Source organism: Macrotis lagotis, chromosome 7, assembly GCF_037893015.1.
Source record: "Macrotis lagotis isolate mMagLag1 chromosome 7, bilby.v1.9.chrom.fasta, whole genome shotgun sequence".
Classification (NCBI taxonomy): domain Eukaryota; kingdom Metazoa; phylum Chordata; class Mammalia; order Peramelemorphia; family Peramelidae; genus Macrotis; species Macrotis lagotis.
This window is the reverse complement of record NC_133664.1, coordinates 95,954,053-95,969,538: the sequence shown is the minus strand read 5'-3', so window position 1 is coordinate 95,969,538 and position 15,486 is coordinate 95,954,053.

The following is a 15,486-nucleotide window of genomic DNA, read 5'->3' as shown; positions in this document are numbered from 1 at the left end:
GTGGTTACAGTCTGGGAAAGTGGTAGTCAGGTTAAAAAGGAAAAGCAAAAGAAAAGAAACATAGATGAGTGTGGGAAAAAGAGATGGCAGGGAACCCAGGAGAGAAGAAGGGAATAGAAGGGAAGAGAGAAGAGAAGAGAGAAGAAAAGAGAAGAGGGAAGAGAGAAGAGGAGAGAGAAGAGAAGTTATGAGGACAAATGAGCTGATATAGAGTGTAAGCCTCAAAGTTTTGTAAGCCATAAAGAACTATGTAAATATTAATTATTCTTCTCTACCCAGTGATTTACTATTTTAATTTTCCTCAATTACATATAAAACAATTTTAACATTATTTTTGAAAATTTTGGACCCTCCCTTCTCCTTCCACCCCACAATTGAGAAAGTAGTCAATTTGATATAAGGTTATATATGTATTTCCATATCAATTATGTTGTTTAAAAAGAACCAAAGAAACAGACTGAAAAAATCCCCAAACACCTAGAAAAATAAAGAAAAAATATACTACAGTCTGCATTCAGACTCTATCAGTTCTTTCTCTAGATATGGATAACTAAAAATGCTAACTGTCTTGATTGCTATTAGTTATATAGGGTTGGAAGGGAAGGAGCAAACAATTTTGAAACAGTTTGTGGCAGATAATGGAAAATTCCCTTGATCACTGGAGAGAAAGTTAATATTTTGGAAGACCCAATAGGAGGGGGTCTGACTGCTGTGGGTCAAAGATAAACCAAACTGAAAACAAGAACTTTATTAATGTGTTAAAGAAACTTCTCATAGCAGCTTCGACTTCCTACAGCACAGATTTAGTTTATAGAACTTTTCAGATTTTTTTTTAGAATACATGGCCAGCATTCTGTAGCAACTTTGAAAGAGAAGCAATGCTTTTCCTAGTAGAGAGGAGAAGAGAAAATAGGAATCATTCAAGATGAAGAAGAGGTTTCTGGAGAAATATTGGCCTTAGGTACACTGAAAGGATGTCTTAGCAGGATGACAAGACACTACCTGTCTAAGGAATGGAGACAAAGGGAGGTGACTAAATACTTTTACATTTGTCAAGAAGTCCTTTTGGACAAAATTGCAAGGATAAAGTAACCAACGGGAACAATTTGGAGGTGTAGCTCATCTAAGGACAGCAAAGACTTATGACAACAGTGGACAAGGTCATCCAACTTTTTGAAGTATGCTCTAGTTTCTTCTTCCTTTTCTTTTTTAGTTTACCAGGTAGTTGAGGAGTTCTACCTTTTAGTTCAGCAAATTGTCAAGAAATGATTCCTGATTCCTATTTTCTTCCTCACAGAAAGCTAAGATTCCTAGAAAATGTCTGAAAAGCAGATTTTTTTTCTTAATATAAAACTAGAAGTTCTCTTGGAAATTAGCCCTGCAAGCTACATGATACAATATCTGTATTACATCAACTAGTATATAATTATACTAAATAGGTGCAGAAAAAGATATTATGTATATGAATATATATTTAGAAATATGTGTAATTTATGTACACATAAATAGGTATACACTCCATTGTCTCTATTAGACTATACATTTATATAACTATACAAATCCCTAGGGTGAGAGCAGGGGTAGAGGGGTGCGGATTGTCCAGAGCATAGAGTAAATGGGGAGGAGCCCTAAAAGATAAGGCTATGATGGTGAAATGGCATCAGATGGTGGAGGTTTGGATTTAATTGGTATCACTGAAAATTCTTTGAATAAAGGTGGACTATAGGGGCACCTAGGTGGCGCAGTGGATAGAGCACTGGCCTTGGAGTCAGGAGTACCTGGGTTCAAATCTGGTCTCAGACACTTGATAATTACATAGCTGTGTGGCCTTGGGCAAGCCACTGAACCCCATTAGCCTCGCAAAATCCTAAAAAAATAAAAAAATTAAAAAAAATAAAGGTGAACCACTATCCAGATCTTTGCATCAGTCTGGTCTTTGCTCTCAGAGAATAGACATTCTTTGGTAAGAAATAATATTTCCAAAAAATTAAATACAAAATAGGTATAAAGTATTTCATGGTGAGGCTTCCACAAATGGGGTAAGCAGGATAGACTTCCTATAGGAGGAGGGACCTGAACTGAGTTTTGAAGGGAGTTGGTTTCCACAAGATCAAGACTGTGAGCAGTGAATGCATTTCAGGCAAAGTGACAGTTTGTGCAAAGGCTGGGAAATGGGGGAAAAGGGATGCTAAAGATGGAGAAAATCAAGCTGAAGAATAGTAGAGAGTACATTATCACTGAAACTGGATGACCTAATGGATAAAAGCACTGACCTGAATTTAGGAAGACCTGAAATTAAAACAAACTCAGACTCTTATTGACTCTGTGACTTCAGACAAGTTGCTTAACTACTCATTGCCTCATTGCCATCTACAAAATGGGCATAACAACAGAACTAGGGCTATTGAGAGGATCAAATGAGTTGATATTTGTAAGATACTTTGAGTACTAGATAATGCTATTAACAATCACAAGATTGTAATGAATATGGGAAGAAATAAGAAAGAAAAGTCAGGAAGAGGCAAAGATTGAAGCCCATGAAGCCAAATGGAAGCTTTTATATTTGATCTCAACCTTGACTTTGACCCTAAATATTAAAGCTTTTCTGATTTCCAAATTCAAAGTCAAAGAAAGCACCAGACCTCCTTGTTTCCTGAGTTAGTGAAAGATCAGCCTCTACCCAGAATCACCTTCTCTCTGTCTGTCTGTCTCTCCTTTCTTCCATGTTTCCTTTCTTCTTTCTCCTTCTTTTATCTTTTATCCTTTTCTTTCTTCCTTTCTTCCTTCCTTTTTTCTTTGCAAATTCCACTTTATTTGGGCGCATGAATTTAGCACCTATCCTTTTTTCCTTGTCCTACTGCAACTACCTTGTGTTATACCAAGGATATTTATTTATACAGGAAAGAAAATGCCAATTCAAAAGTAACACGCAAAAGTAGGTAGAGATATCCAAGATCCCACAGAGGGCAACAGTGAAGCTAGTTTTCCAGATGATTATTGGTAAATACCCACATCCCTTGATCTAGTTTGGATCTAGGATTTTCTCATTCAGGGGTCCTTAACTTGGGGTCCATGAACACTTGGTTTCCTTTGTAATCCTATACATTTTATTTTATGCATTTGAATATATTATTCTGAGAAGGATCTCAAAGCTTCACCTGACTGTCTAAAGGATCTGTAAAACAAATAAAAAAAAATTGTAAACTTTAATCTAGGCCAAAAACCTAGTCCGTGGGGTCTGGCTCTTTTGTTGCCCTCAGAAAGAATGCTGTCACTCTACTAGAGAGCAGCCTCAATCTCCCTGAAGGGCACTTTGCTCGGGGACCCATCCCGAGCCGTCGCCTGGAGACATACCTTTCCCCGGTCTTCGGACGTCCCGGACCCTCCTTGGGGACGGAGGGCAATAAACTGGACAGAGCACCCGGTCGCAGTCTAACAAGCAGGTCTTTATCGGTTACATTTGCTGCTTGCTACCTCTCGAACCTCCCTTCTTCCCCCCGTGTCCCTCTTATATCACTCCCGAAGTCCTACTACCGCGTGGCCAAGCCCGCCGGGCAGCCTGTCCTGTGAAGGGGCAGCCTCCACACACTCCTCCAGATGTCGGGCTTAGACTCCGGGGCCAGAGCCCACAGCCGGGCGGCTCACGCTAACGGCCCGCTCCGCCCCCAGGACTCCAGGTGGGATTTCTATATTGACTGTCCAATCAAACGACATAATTTTCATTTTTCAGTTTTTCTCCTTAAAGTCAAACTGGTTCATATTCTTAAATCTTATTTTATTTTTTATTGCCTCTTTATGGTTCAAAAAATCCTAACTTTCTTTGCCTTTCGTATTTTCCCTCAAGTGTTTAATTATTTCTCTTTTCAAGTCTTCAAAATGAATTACTCAGATTACACAACTTTTCTTGTTCAACCTTATTTCAGACTGTATTATTTCCAATGAATATTTATTTTATAATTTTAGTACAATTTAACAATTGCTGTTAAACAAACCCAATGACTTTTCAAAAACCTTCCTTTTCCAGCTATATAGTTAATTTAAACTCAAATGACACTTTTTTCTTTTTCATGAATTTACTCATCACAATCTCTTGATTTGCCATAATTCAGGTATTCCTTAAAAAATAAAAGCATAAAAAATCCATTAAAAATTTCATAGCAAAAAAAATTCTTAGCACTGATACTAACTTTAACAGATTGGTCTATTAATAACAATATTGATAAAGTAAAAAGAGAAGGCAAGTAAAAAAAAATTTCAAACTGCTTTCTTAAATAAGCTCATCTTGTATGGTAAGGAGCAAGAGACTTCTTAAAATTCAAATACAGAGGAGTGGCTGGGTGGTGCAGTGGATAGAGCACCGGCCCTGGAGTCAGGAGGACCTGGGTTCAAATCCGGTCTCAGACACTTGATAATTACCTAGCTGCGTGGCCTTGGGCAAGCCACTTAACCCCATTGCCTTGCAAAAAAAAAATCAAATACAGTAATCTATGATAAAATGGTTTATCTTATTTTTTCTTTTTGCAAGGCAATGGGGTTAAGTGATTTGCCCAAAGTCATACAGCTAGGTAATTATCAAGTGTCTGAGACCAGATTTGAACCCAGGTCCTCCTGACTCCAGGGCCGGTGCTCTACCCACTGCACCACCTAGCTGCCCCAATCTATAATAAAAGGAAAAGGAATCTTATATAATTTATAGAAAGAGTTCCACTTTCATAGACTGCATCCCAATTCAAAAAGTTATATTTACATTGAACAGTGTTTAATTTTAACTTGTATGATTCCTAAACACCAAACTAGACATTCCAATCAAACTTAATTATGTTTTGTTTGTGTCCTACTTCACAAAAGACTTTCCCATTTTTCATGGTTCAGGAAAGGGCTAAGTGTCTGTCCACTTCTGAAGTGTAAACCTTGAAACTTTCATTGGCACAGCCCCCAAACCTATCTTTCTAAGATCAGCGAAATGACCTACTTTACAAACTGTAAAGCAATTTCTAGAGATGGGAAAGGGGTAATGGAAAAAACGTAATCTTAGTTCAGAAATTCAACATTTCTACCTATGTCTCATTCCTATTTACCTTTTCTGTCAAGATAGATACTACTTCAGCTACTTCTGCTATAACTTTTTGCACATCCTACTCTAGCTGTCTTCTTCTGCTCCCCTTTTATTCTCCGTTTCCACCTCCAACAGTCTTGTAATGTCTTCCTTAAGAACTGTGAGGAGCAGTCACCCAACATCTGCCACCACTCACTTCCCCTCTTTACCCAATCTAATAGACCCAATTTACATTAGGAGAGTCTCCAAGCCAATAGGGTTTTGGGGATCTGTACTCACATGACATGGGTCACCCCATCTGCCATAACGATCCTAGGCCATCCTGGGATTTCTCCCTGTCTTGCCCCGACTCCCCTTGGCATTTCTTTGGTATCAAACTACACTGATTATCTTGCCTAGAATTCCCCTGCAGTAGAATATTCAATGCCCCTCCCAAATCAGCGGTCTCAACTTGATACCAAAGAAAGAGACCAGGAGCTTCAGATTGATCATATAAGTAGTTTAATAATCAAAATAGGTAACTTCCATAGGAGCAGTCTGGGGCAGCACACAGAAACAAAAGTGGATCCCTGCAAAGACTCCCCAAAACTGGAAGGTCATTCTAGAAATCAAAGAGAGAATATAGAGCATATTATATATATATATATATATATATATATATTATTGCAGATTATTGCAGATTAGCTGATATTTTGGGGTTTCTCTGCTTAGGACTGAGTCTAAGTCCCATGCCTGGGTATCACATCAACACTGTTTGGGTCAAAGTCTTGGTCATGTAAGACTATGTACTGTTATTATTATTATGGTTTTCAACAGTAGGGATCCCACAATAATCTCTATTGAATTGCTTGCCTTCTCAATGGGGGGGGGAGAAAGAGAGAGAATTTAGAACTCTAAAATGAATGTTAAAACTGTTTTTTACAAGTAAATGGGGAAAAGCAAAATATTAAATAAGATTTAAAAAAAAAAGCTGCTTGTGCTGCCTATTCATCTCTTTGAATACACTGACCTTTTCCTTGGTTACAAAAAAGACTAAGGGACCTAGTGCCTCCAGCATGTCATTAAATCTCTTGTAACAATCACATAACTTTTTATTTTTAGGGTTTTGGAAGAGAATTCCAAAGGAAAATTCCAAGGGAAGAACCTCAGACAATGTTCTTGGAGAGTTCAAAGCAGATTCCTACTCTTGGTCATCCCTTGTATCTGGGGATGACTGTCCCACAGATACTCTCATCCCTGGTTATTACTCTCCTGAAGACAAAATCTGATACCAGAAATCAGGAGAGAAAGATGGAAAAGAGTTAGAGGAGGAGAATGTCAGGTTAGGACAAGTCCAGTGTAGACTGTTACTTTGTCCTTCCTCTAAGCCAAAGGCCAACAGATTTTTTTTTTTTAATTGGCAAATTTTCATTATGATGAGCATCCAGGGCAGTTGTGAAGGGGAATAGAAGCCTTAATCATGCAAATGGAAAGGTACTTGTGGGAAATGTAAAGGCAATGGCATCATTTTCTCTTGGTGAGAGTGAGGTCTGGGAATGGACTGTGCATAAATGGGCTTCAGATGCTTTAGCAGCCTGTGGGGGAAGCATCCAATGGACTTGTGAGAGCAGTATTCAGAGACATTCCTAGAGATGGGGACAAGGGTCTTGATATTATAAATACAGGGAAGTTCTATTGCCAACATAAATCTGCAGCTGATTTGAAATTTAGGTTTAGGGGATTATCTGGGGTGCTGAGACAGGAAGTGACTGGTCCACTTAGAGGAACTTCAATCAAGGGATTATTGACTCTGAGGCCAGCTCTTTGTCCACTAACTCCTGCTCCCACTCTTGGTAGTTTAGCTGCTACTTTCACATTCTAGAGAAAATTCTAACGACTGTAACCCCAGCTATCACTCAGAAACTTACTCTTCACAAATTGCCTCTTTGAACCTCCACCGAGCACTGACCTCACTCTGGGTCATCTCTTGCTCTTTATCTAGGGCAGGGAATGTGGTGGACTATGCTTGGAATCAGAAAACTAGGGCCCCGCTTTTACACTTACTAGATGTGTGTTTTCCAAGAAAATTAGCTAACATCTCTCTGAATCTCCGTTTATTTGTCTGTAAAATATGACTAAAGACAATAGCACTATTCACTTCATAGAACTGTTGTGAGGAAAATGTTTTGTAAAGCCTTTCATATATCACATGGGATTTCAGAATATTTCTTACCATTATGTGTTTAATAATGGAATAACCACCCTTGTAGACACAGCATTGCTCTATGGGGCCCAGGTTTTCCTTGTGTTTTATCAGAAAACTTTCACTAATGAAAATGTCAAGGTTAAAGAAGGAATATTGAAGACTGCAGTAGGACACAAACAAAACATAATTAAGTTTGATTGGAATGTCTAGTTTGGTGTTTAGGAATCATACAAGTTAAAATTAAACACTGTTCAATGTAAATATAACTTTTTGAATTGGGATGCAGTCTATGAAAGTGGAACTCTTTCTATAAATTATATAAGATTCCTTTTCCTTTTATTACAGATTGGGGCAGCTAGGTGGTGCAGTGGGTAGAGCACCGGCCCTGGAGTCAGGAGGACCTGGGTTCAAATCTGGTCTCAGACACTTGATAATTACCTAGCTGTGTGACTTTGGGCAAATCACTTAACCCCATTGCCTTGCAAAAAGAAAAAATAAGATAAACCATTTTATCATAGATTACTGTATTTGATTTTTTTTTTTTTTTGCAAGGCAATGGGGTTAAGTGGCTTGCCCAAGGCCACGCAGCTAGGTAATTATCAAGTGTCTGAGACTGGATTTGAACCCAGGTCCTCCTGACTCCAGGGCCGGTGCTCTATCCACTGCACCACCTAGCCACCCCTCTGTATTTGAATTTTAAGAAGTCTCTTGCTCCTTACCATACAAGATGAGCTTATTTAAGAAAGCAGTTTGAAATTTTTTTTACTTGCCTTCTCTTTTTACTTTATCAATATTTATTGTTATTAATAGACCAATCTGTTAAAGTTAGTATCAGTGCTAAGAATTTTTTTTGCTATGAAATTTTTAATGGATTTTTTATGCTTTTATTTTTTAAGGAATACCTGAATTATGGCAAATCAAGAGATTGTGATGAGTAAATTCATGAAAAAGAAAAAAGTGTCATTTGAGTTTAAATTAACTATATAGCTGGAAAAGGAAGGTTTTTGAAAAGTCATTGGGTTTGTTTAACAGCAATTGTTAAATTGTACTAAAATTATAAAATAAATATTCATTGGAAATAATACAGTCTGAAATAAGGTTGAACAAGAAAAGTTGTGTAATCTGAGTAATTCATTTTGAAGACTTGAAAAGAGAAATAATTAAACACTTGAGGGAAAATACGAAAGGCAAAGAAAGTTAGGATTTTTTGAGCCATAAAGAGGCAATAAAAAATAAAATAAGATTTAAGAATATGAACCAGTTTGACTTTAAGGAGAAAAACTGAAAAATGAAAATTATGTCGTTTGATTGGACAGTCAATATAGAAAAAAATTCTAGAGAACTATGAGTCACTTGATAAGCCATGGATCCTTCTGAGAATGTGAAATCCAGATTTGAAGTATATTAAAATGTATACTTAAGTGTGATAAGTGGAATATATTTCAGATTGCCACTTTTACAATCTTTTGCAGTAGATTGACTGGAAATAGTGGAAGCCATGATGTGAAATGTTTGTAATTAATACCATTTGTGTAAAATATACTACTGTAGTATTAAAATCAAAATCCAAAATTCTATGTAATTCTATTTTGAATATTATATTCAGGTATAATTGAATTCATTTTGGTCATATTTTTTTTAGTTTTGTTCATTTTTTTTTGCAAGGCAATGGGGTTAAGTGGCTCGCCCAAGGCCACACAGTTAGGTAATTGTTAAGTGTCTGAGGCCAGATATGAACTCAGGTACTCCTGACTCCAGGGCTGGTGTTCTATCCACTGTGCCACCTAGCTGCCCCTTTGGTCATATTTTATTTTATTTTTTAACATTTTAACATTTTAATTTTTTCAATTATATACAATAGTAATATGTATTGCAAGGCTGTGAATTCTTCAATTTTTCCCCCATCCTCCCTTCCCTCCCCCCCGACAGAAGACTGTCTGATAGTATCTACATTGTTTCTATGCCATACATTGATGTAAATTGAATGTATTATAAGAGTAAACATAAACCCCCTCCCCCCCTGCAAGAAGATGAGAAACCTCAAGAATAGAGAGAAAGAAAAAATATTGTACTTCAGTCTGTGTTCAGATTTCAATGACTCTGTCTCTGGGGTGAGTTGCTTTCTTTATCATAAGTCCACCAGAGAAGTTGCTTTAATATTTTTCCCACGGTTGCTATTACTAGCTGTACCTCCATTTTATTTCTGCCCACTCTCATTTATTCTATTCTCTCTCTCCTTTCATCCTGGCCCTGTCCAAAAGTGGATTGAATCTGTGTACCCTCTCCCTTGATCTTCCCTCTCTTCTATCACCTATACCCCCCTTCCCTCTCCCCATTCCCTGTATCCTGTCCCTTTCTTCTTATTTTTCTCTGGGGAAAGATAGATTTCCTCATCCTATTAAGTGTATATGTTATTTCTTCTCTGAGCCATTTCTTTTTTTTTTACTAGTTTTTTTTTAGGTTTTTGCAAGGCAAATGGGGTTAAGTGGCTTGCTCAAGGCCACACAGCTAGGTAATTATTAAGTGTCTGAGGCTGGATTTGAACCCAGGTACTCCTGACTCCAGGGCCAGTGCTTTATACACTGCTCCACTTAGCTGCCCCTCTGAGCCATTTCTGATGAGAATGAAGGCTCACTTATTCCCCCCTTGCCTTCCCCCTTTACTCAATTGAAAAAGTTTTTTTCCTTGACTCTTATGTGAAATTTCTTAGCTTCTTCTTCATCTCCTTTTCCCTCCTCCCAGTATTTTCCTTTATCACCCATTGACTCCATCTTTTTACCATATCATACCATTATAGTCTGCTCCTTCCTATGTCCTGTCTATATATATATATGCTTCTTCTGACAGCTCTTATAAATGAGAAAGTTCATGTGAGTTATCAGTATCTTCTTCCTGTGCAGGAATACAAAAAGTTCAATTCCATTAAGTTCCTCATAGTTAGTCCCTCTCTTCCACTCCCTCTATGGTTCACCAAAGTCCTGTACTTGGAGATCAAACTTTCTGTTCAGCTCTGGTTGTTGCAGTAGGAAAGTTTGAAAGTCCCCTGTTTCATTGAAAGTTCATCTTTTCCCCTGAAAGAAGATATTCAGTTTTGCTGGGTAGTTGATTCTTGGTTGTAAACTAAGATCTTTTGCCTTCTGGAATATCATATTCCAATCCCTACAAGCCTTTAATGTAGATGCTGCCAGATCATGTGTAATCCTGACTATGGAGCCTTGGTAGTTGAATTGTTTGTTTCTGGCAGCTTTTAGAATTTTCTCTTTGATTTGGGAGTTTTGGAATTTGGCTGTAATATTCCTGGAAGTTTTTCTTTTGGCATCTCTTTCAGGAGGTGACTAGTGAATTCTCTCAATTTCTATTTTACCCTCTGCTTCTAGGATCTCAGGGAAATTTTACTGTATTATTTCTTGAAAAATGAAGTCTAGGCTCTTCTGGTCGTGGCTTTCAGATAGCCCAATAATTTTAAAATTATTTCTTCTGTATCTGTTTTTGAGGTCAGTTGTTTTTCCATTGTTTTCTAATTTTTGGCTTTTTGGAAGAGTTTTATTTCTTCCTGATTTCTTGTAAAGTCATCAGCTTCCTTTAGTTCTATTCCTCATTTGAAGGAGTTATTTTCTTCAGAGAGCTTTTTTATCTCCTTTTCCAACTGGCCAATTCTGCTTTTTAAAGCATTCTTCTCCTCATTTGCCTTTTTTGTTTGCTTTTTTCCATTAAGCCTAAACATGTTTTAACATATTATTTTCTTCAGTATTTTTTTGTATATCTTTCATCAAGCTTTTGATTTGCTTTTCATGATTTTTCTGTATTGCTCTCATTTCTCCTCCCAATTTTTCCTCCATCTCCCTAAATTGCTTTTCTGAATTTTCATTTTGTAATGATTGCTGATTTCTTTTTTTTTTTAGGTTTTTGCAAGGTAAATGAGGTTAAGTGGCTTGCCCAAGGCCACAGAGCTAGGTAATTATTAAGTGTCTGAGACCAGATTTGAACCCAGATACTCCTGACTCCAAGGCTGGTGCTTTATCTACTATGCCACCTAGCCGCCCCTTAATTGCTTTTCAAAGTCTTTTTTTGAGCTCATCCATAGTCTGAGCCCATTTTCTATTTCTCTTGGAGGTTTTAGATACGAAAGATTCGATTTTATCATCATCTGAGTATGTGTTTTGATCTTTCATGGGACTAAAGTAATCCCTATGGTCAGATTCTTCTTTTTCTTTTATTTACTCATTTCCTCAGCTCAAGACAACACTTCAAGGCTTTGTTTTTTTTTTGGGGGGGGGGAACACCCCACTGGGACCTTTATTCCTCCAAGGTCTTATGCTCTCTTACTTGTGCTTTGATATGTAGATGCCTCCCCCCCCCCCCACTTCCCTCTGCCCTGGGGGAATCTAGCTATCTTAGTATAGAAGCCCAAATTGCAACCAGGAGCTGAGTGTAGACAAATAGCAGAGTCCTACTCCAGGGAGAGCAGAGGAATCTCTGCAGACCTCCCTTCCTGTTTCTGGGGCTGCTTTTTCCAGATTCTCGCTGTAGATTCTGTGGCTGGTGCTCCTCACTCATTCTGGTGTAGCAGAGTTCTCTCCCAGCCCCTTCAAGCTGTTGACGGTGATCTCTGGGCTGGGCTAGGTTGGGCTGGACTGGACTGGGTTGGGCTGGTGGCTTTTTTCCAAGCCTTGGTCCTGGTAAAACACACCTTTCCCGTAGAACTTCTAAGTTATCCTGGACTGGGAAAATGTATCACTCAGTCTTTCTGTGGGTTCTGCCCCTCTAAATTTTGGCTAGAGCCATCATTTTTTTATTTTTGGAGTTTGGGTGGAAGGAGTTCCTGGGAAATGCTGCCTCCATGCCACCATCTTGACTCTGCCCCCCCCACCCTTTGGTTGTATTTTAAATGAAATTTGTCTCTCTTAATTTGATGTTTAAATAAGTCAGAATTTATTAGACTATTTTACATTAAGACAAGTTTGGAAATTGGATGAATCTGAAGTTTGTTAACTGGATGACTTAAAGTATGTTACCTCACCTCTATTTATCTCACTTTACTTCACATGATAGTAAAAGTGCCTAGCAAACTTCCTGGCATAAGGCAAACACTATAAATATTAACTATTATGATTAGTTCCTTAATTAGATGTAATTGTTTCATACTTGATAATTTTATAAGGGCTTTTAAATAGTAACAGTATACAGTATCAATGGTGATGAGATGCCTGATTTTCTGTCTTAAGATTATTTGGAAATGAATTCAACTGAATTGGAATCATCTTATCAAGAATGGATTTGTTTCAAGTTTCAAGCACACAATATTTTTTTTAATATTGGTAAATTTTTGTATTAATTATCTTGAACAACTTTTTATAATTTGGATATTGTTAGAGGATGAACTGAAAGAAACTGCAAGATGGTGCTACTGCTAGGTCTATATTCCAGAAAAAAATGAAATATGGGAAGAAAAGAATATGTATAGAGAAATATTTATAGCATCACTTTTCTGGTGGAGGGAGCTGGAGATTGAGGGGATGCTCACCAGTTGGGGAATGACCAAATAAATGGTGGAATGTGATTGAGATGAAATACTGTTCTATTATGGGAAATGATGAGCAGGATACTCTCAGTAAAAAACTTACATGAGCAGATGCAATGGGATATGTACCTTATATGAAATAAGAGCAATATTGCTGTTCAGAAATTGTGTTATAACTGACCTACCTTTTCTCAGCAATGCTGTGACTCAAGAGAACTCTGAAAGACTTATAATAAAAATGCTATCCATCCCATAGACAGAGCTGATGGTATCTGAATAGATTGAAGCATACTTTTTTTTCCACTTTATTTTTCATGAGGTTTCTCTTTTTGGGGGAGAGTATGTTTACTTTTACAACATGGCAATTTCAGTAATGTTTTTCATGTCTACCCATTTTTAATCTACACCAAATTATTTGCATTCTCAATGGGGGGAGTGGGGTGGGAGGAAGGAAGAGAATTTGGAACTCAAGTTTTTAGAAGTGAAGAAGTTGAAATTTGTTTTTGCATATAGTTGAAGGAAAAATTTTTAAATAAATAAAAATAAATATTTTTATTTGTTTTTCTGACAGCATTCCTTTGCAATTTCTGAAGTTAAATATCTCTACTTTTGACCATTTATAGTACAGAGTTAGACCTTGAAATCTTAAAAAATAATGATTCCCTAATTCAGATGCTAATTTGTTACTGATTATTATTCTAATAAATAGATCTATAACCTAAAAGAATATAAGGAGGATTCACAATGTAAACATTCTAATAAAATCAATTACCAAATTAATTTTAAGCACACATAACTGTGGTAACTTGGAATAAAAATAAATTTCATTTAAGATGGCACAAGCTTGCATCTGTATCTATTTTTCTAAAAGAATCCATAGCTTACCAATTGATTTAAAACATCTATTTTTTTCTTGATTTGTTACAATATAGGTGTTTCCTAATGGTGATTGCACCAAAAATTCTTTAAAGATGCTTTGCAGAAATCTTTAACGGCTTACAAAACTTGCTCTATTCAAGTCATAATCAAGTTCTGGTATATTATAAGTAAAAGTAGCAACAAAACAAGTTACTTTCTTAAATAAGCTCATCTTTGTATGGTAAAGAGCAAGACATTTAGCACACACACACACACACACACACACACACACACACACACACACACCTACCTAACACAGATGCAAGAATATAAGACAAACAGGTTAGTAGTGCTGTTCACCAATCATATAAATACGTGCAATTTTCAGTCACTCAGTTATATTATAATACCGCTAATAAACATGCAGACAGAAACAAAGACAACATCAAGAATGTCCCTAAACTTTTATATTTCCATTTCATATTTATTCATCTGCATGTTGAGGTAGTGACATCTCCCAATTTGTCCTAATTTTGCAAGAGACAGTCTTAAGGAGCAGTAAGGCCCCAAAACAGCTCACCTTCCCTTTACCAGATATTTTCCTTTAGACACTGTATTCAATGAGGGAAAGAGTTTAAGTTCTCAAACAGGATATTTTCCACTTTTAGACAACTTGCAAGGTGCAGACATTGATGGAATTCAGAGAGACCCAAAAAACTACTCCTGTCTATGTGACTGACTCCTGGGTTGCCAGCTAAGTAAAGGCAATGGGTTCATCTCATATTAGAGAGAATCAGAATTAGAGGTATCCCCATATAGGGTCACTAAAAGTGTTGAGATTCAAGAAAAATATTTAGGTTCAAGAAGTAGGTCATCTTTTAAAAGAATTTAGACTCACACTTTCTCCAATTCAATCAGAGCATATCTCCTCAATTGAGGAGAAGGTGAGGTTATGAAGGGTAGATTTATGTTAATTAGGGACATATAGATGGGGGGACAGTAGCTCAGAGAGTAAAGATGAGATAATTAAGAACATGTATTTGGAGGGGCAATAGCTCATAGACTTAAGCCTTCTAGGCTAGGACAGGGATTTATTGTCTTGTTGATAGGGACTCTTCTTGTGCCTGGGGGACAGGGATTTATGAAACCCTTGCCAAGTTTTCTCTGAAGTTCAGTGATCTCATTAGGTTGAGGTAATTGTGATCCTTGTTTTCCCATCCCCAAGAACTATGATTTGCCTATAGTCATTAGCCATTAGACAAGTGAATGAGATGAACTGAAAGGCAATATTGTCAAATCAGCTACAACTAGACTTGGGCACCCATATGAAAATGAAACCATAGGACAAAACAGTCAATGAAGAAACATTTATTAAGAGCTTTCTTTAAGCTAGTAACTTTGCTAATACTGGGGATATAAAGGAAGGTCAAAGATAGTCCCTGTTCTCTAGGAACTCACAGTCTAATGTGGGAGACAACATGGAAACAACTTTGTGTAAATAAGACCTATCTAGGAGACAGTATTGATAATCATAGATGGAAGGCACTTATAATAAGAACAATGGGGAAAAACTTCTTACAAAAGGGGCTAAAATTGCATCCCAGGGGGAAATTGGAGGAAGCCAGGAAAGTCCAGAGGTTGAAGTGGGCAGGGAGAGAATTCCAAGCATGAATAATAATAGTCAGTGAAAAAGCTAGGTATGGGAGGAAGATCAGGGTCACTGTATTCCAGAGTACATGTTGGGGATTATGATGAAAGAATCCTGGAAAGGTAGGAAGGGATCACGTTATGAAATGCTTAACAATCAAACAGGGTATTTTATATTGAATCCTGGAGGCAATAAGGAGACACTGACCTTTCTGATAT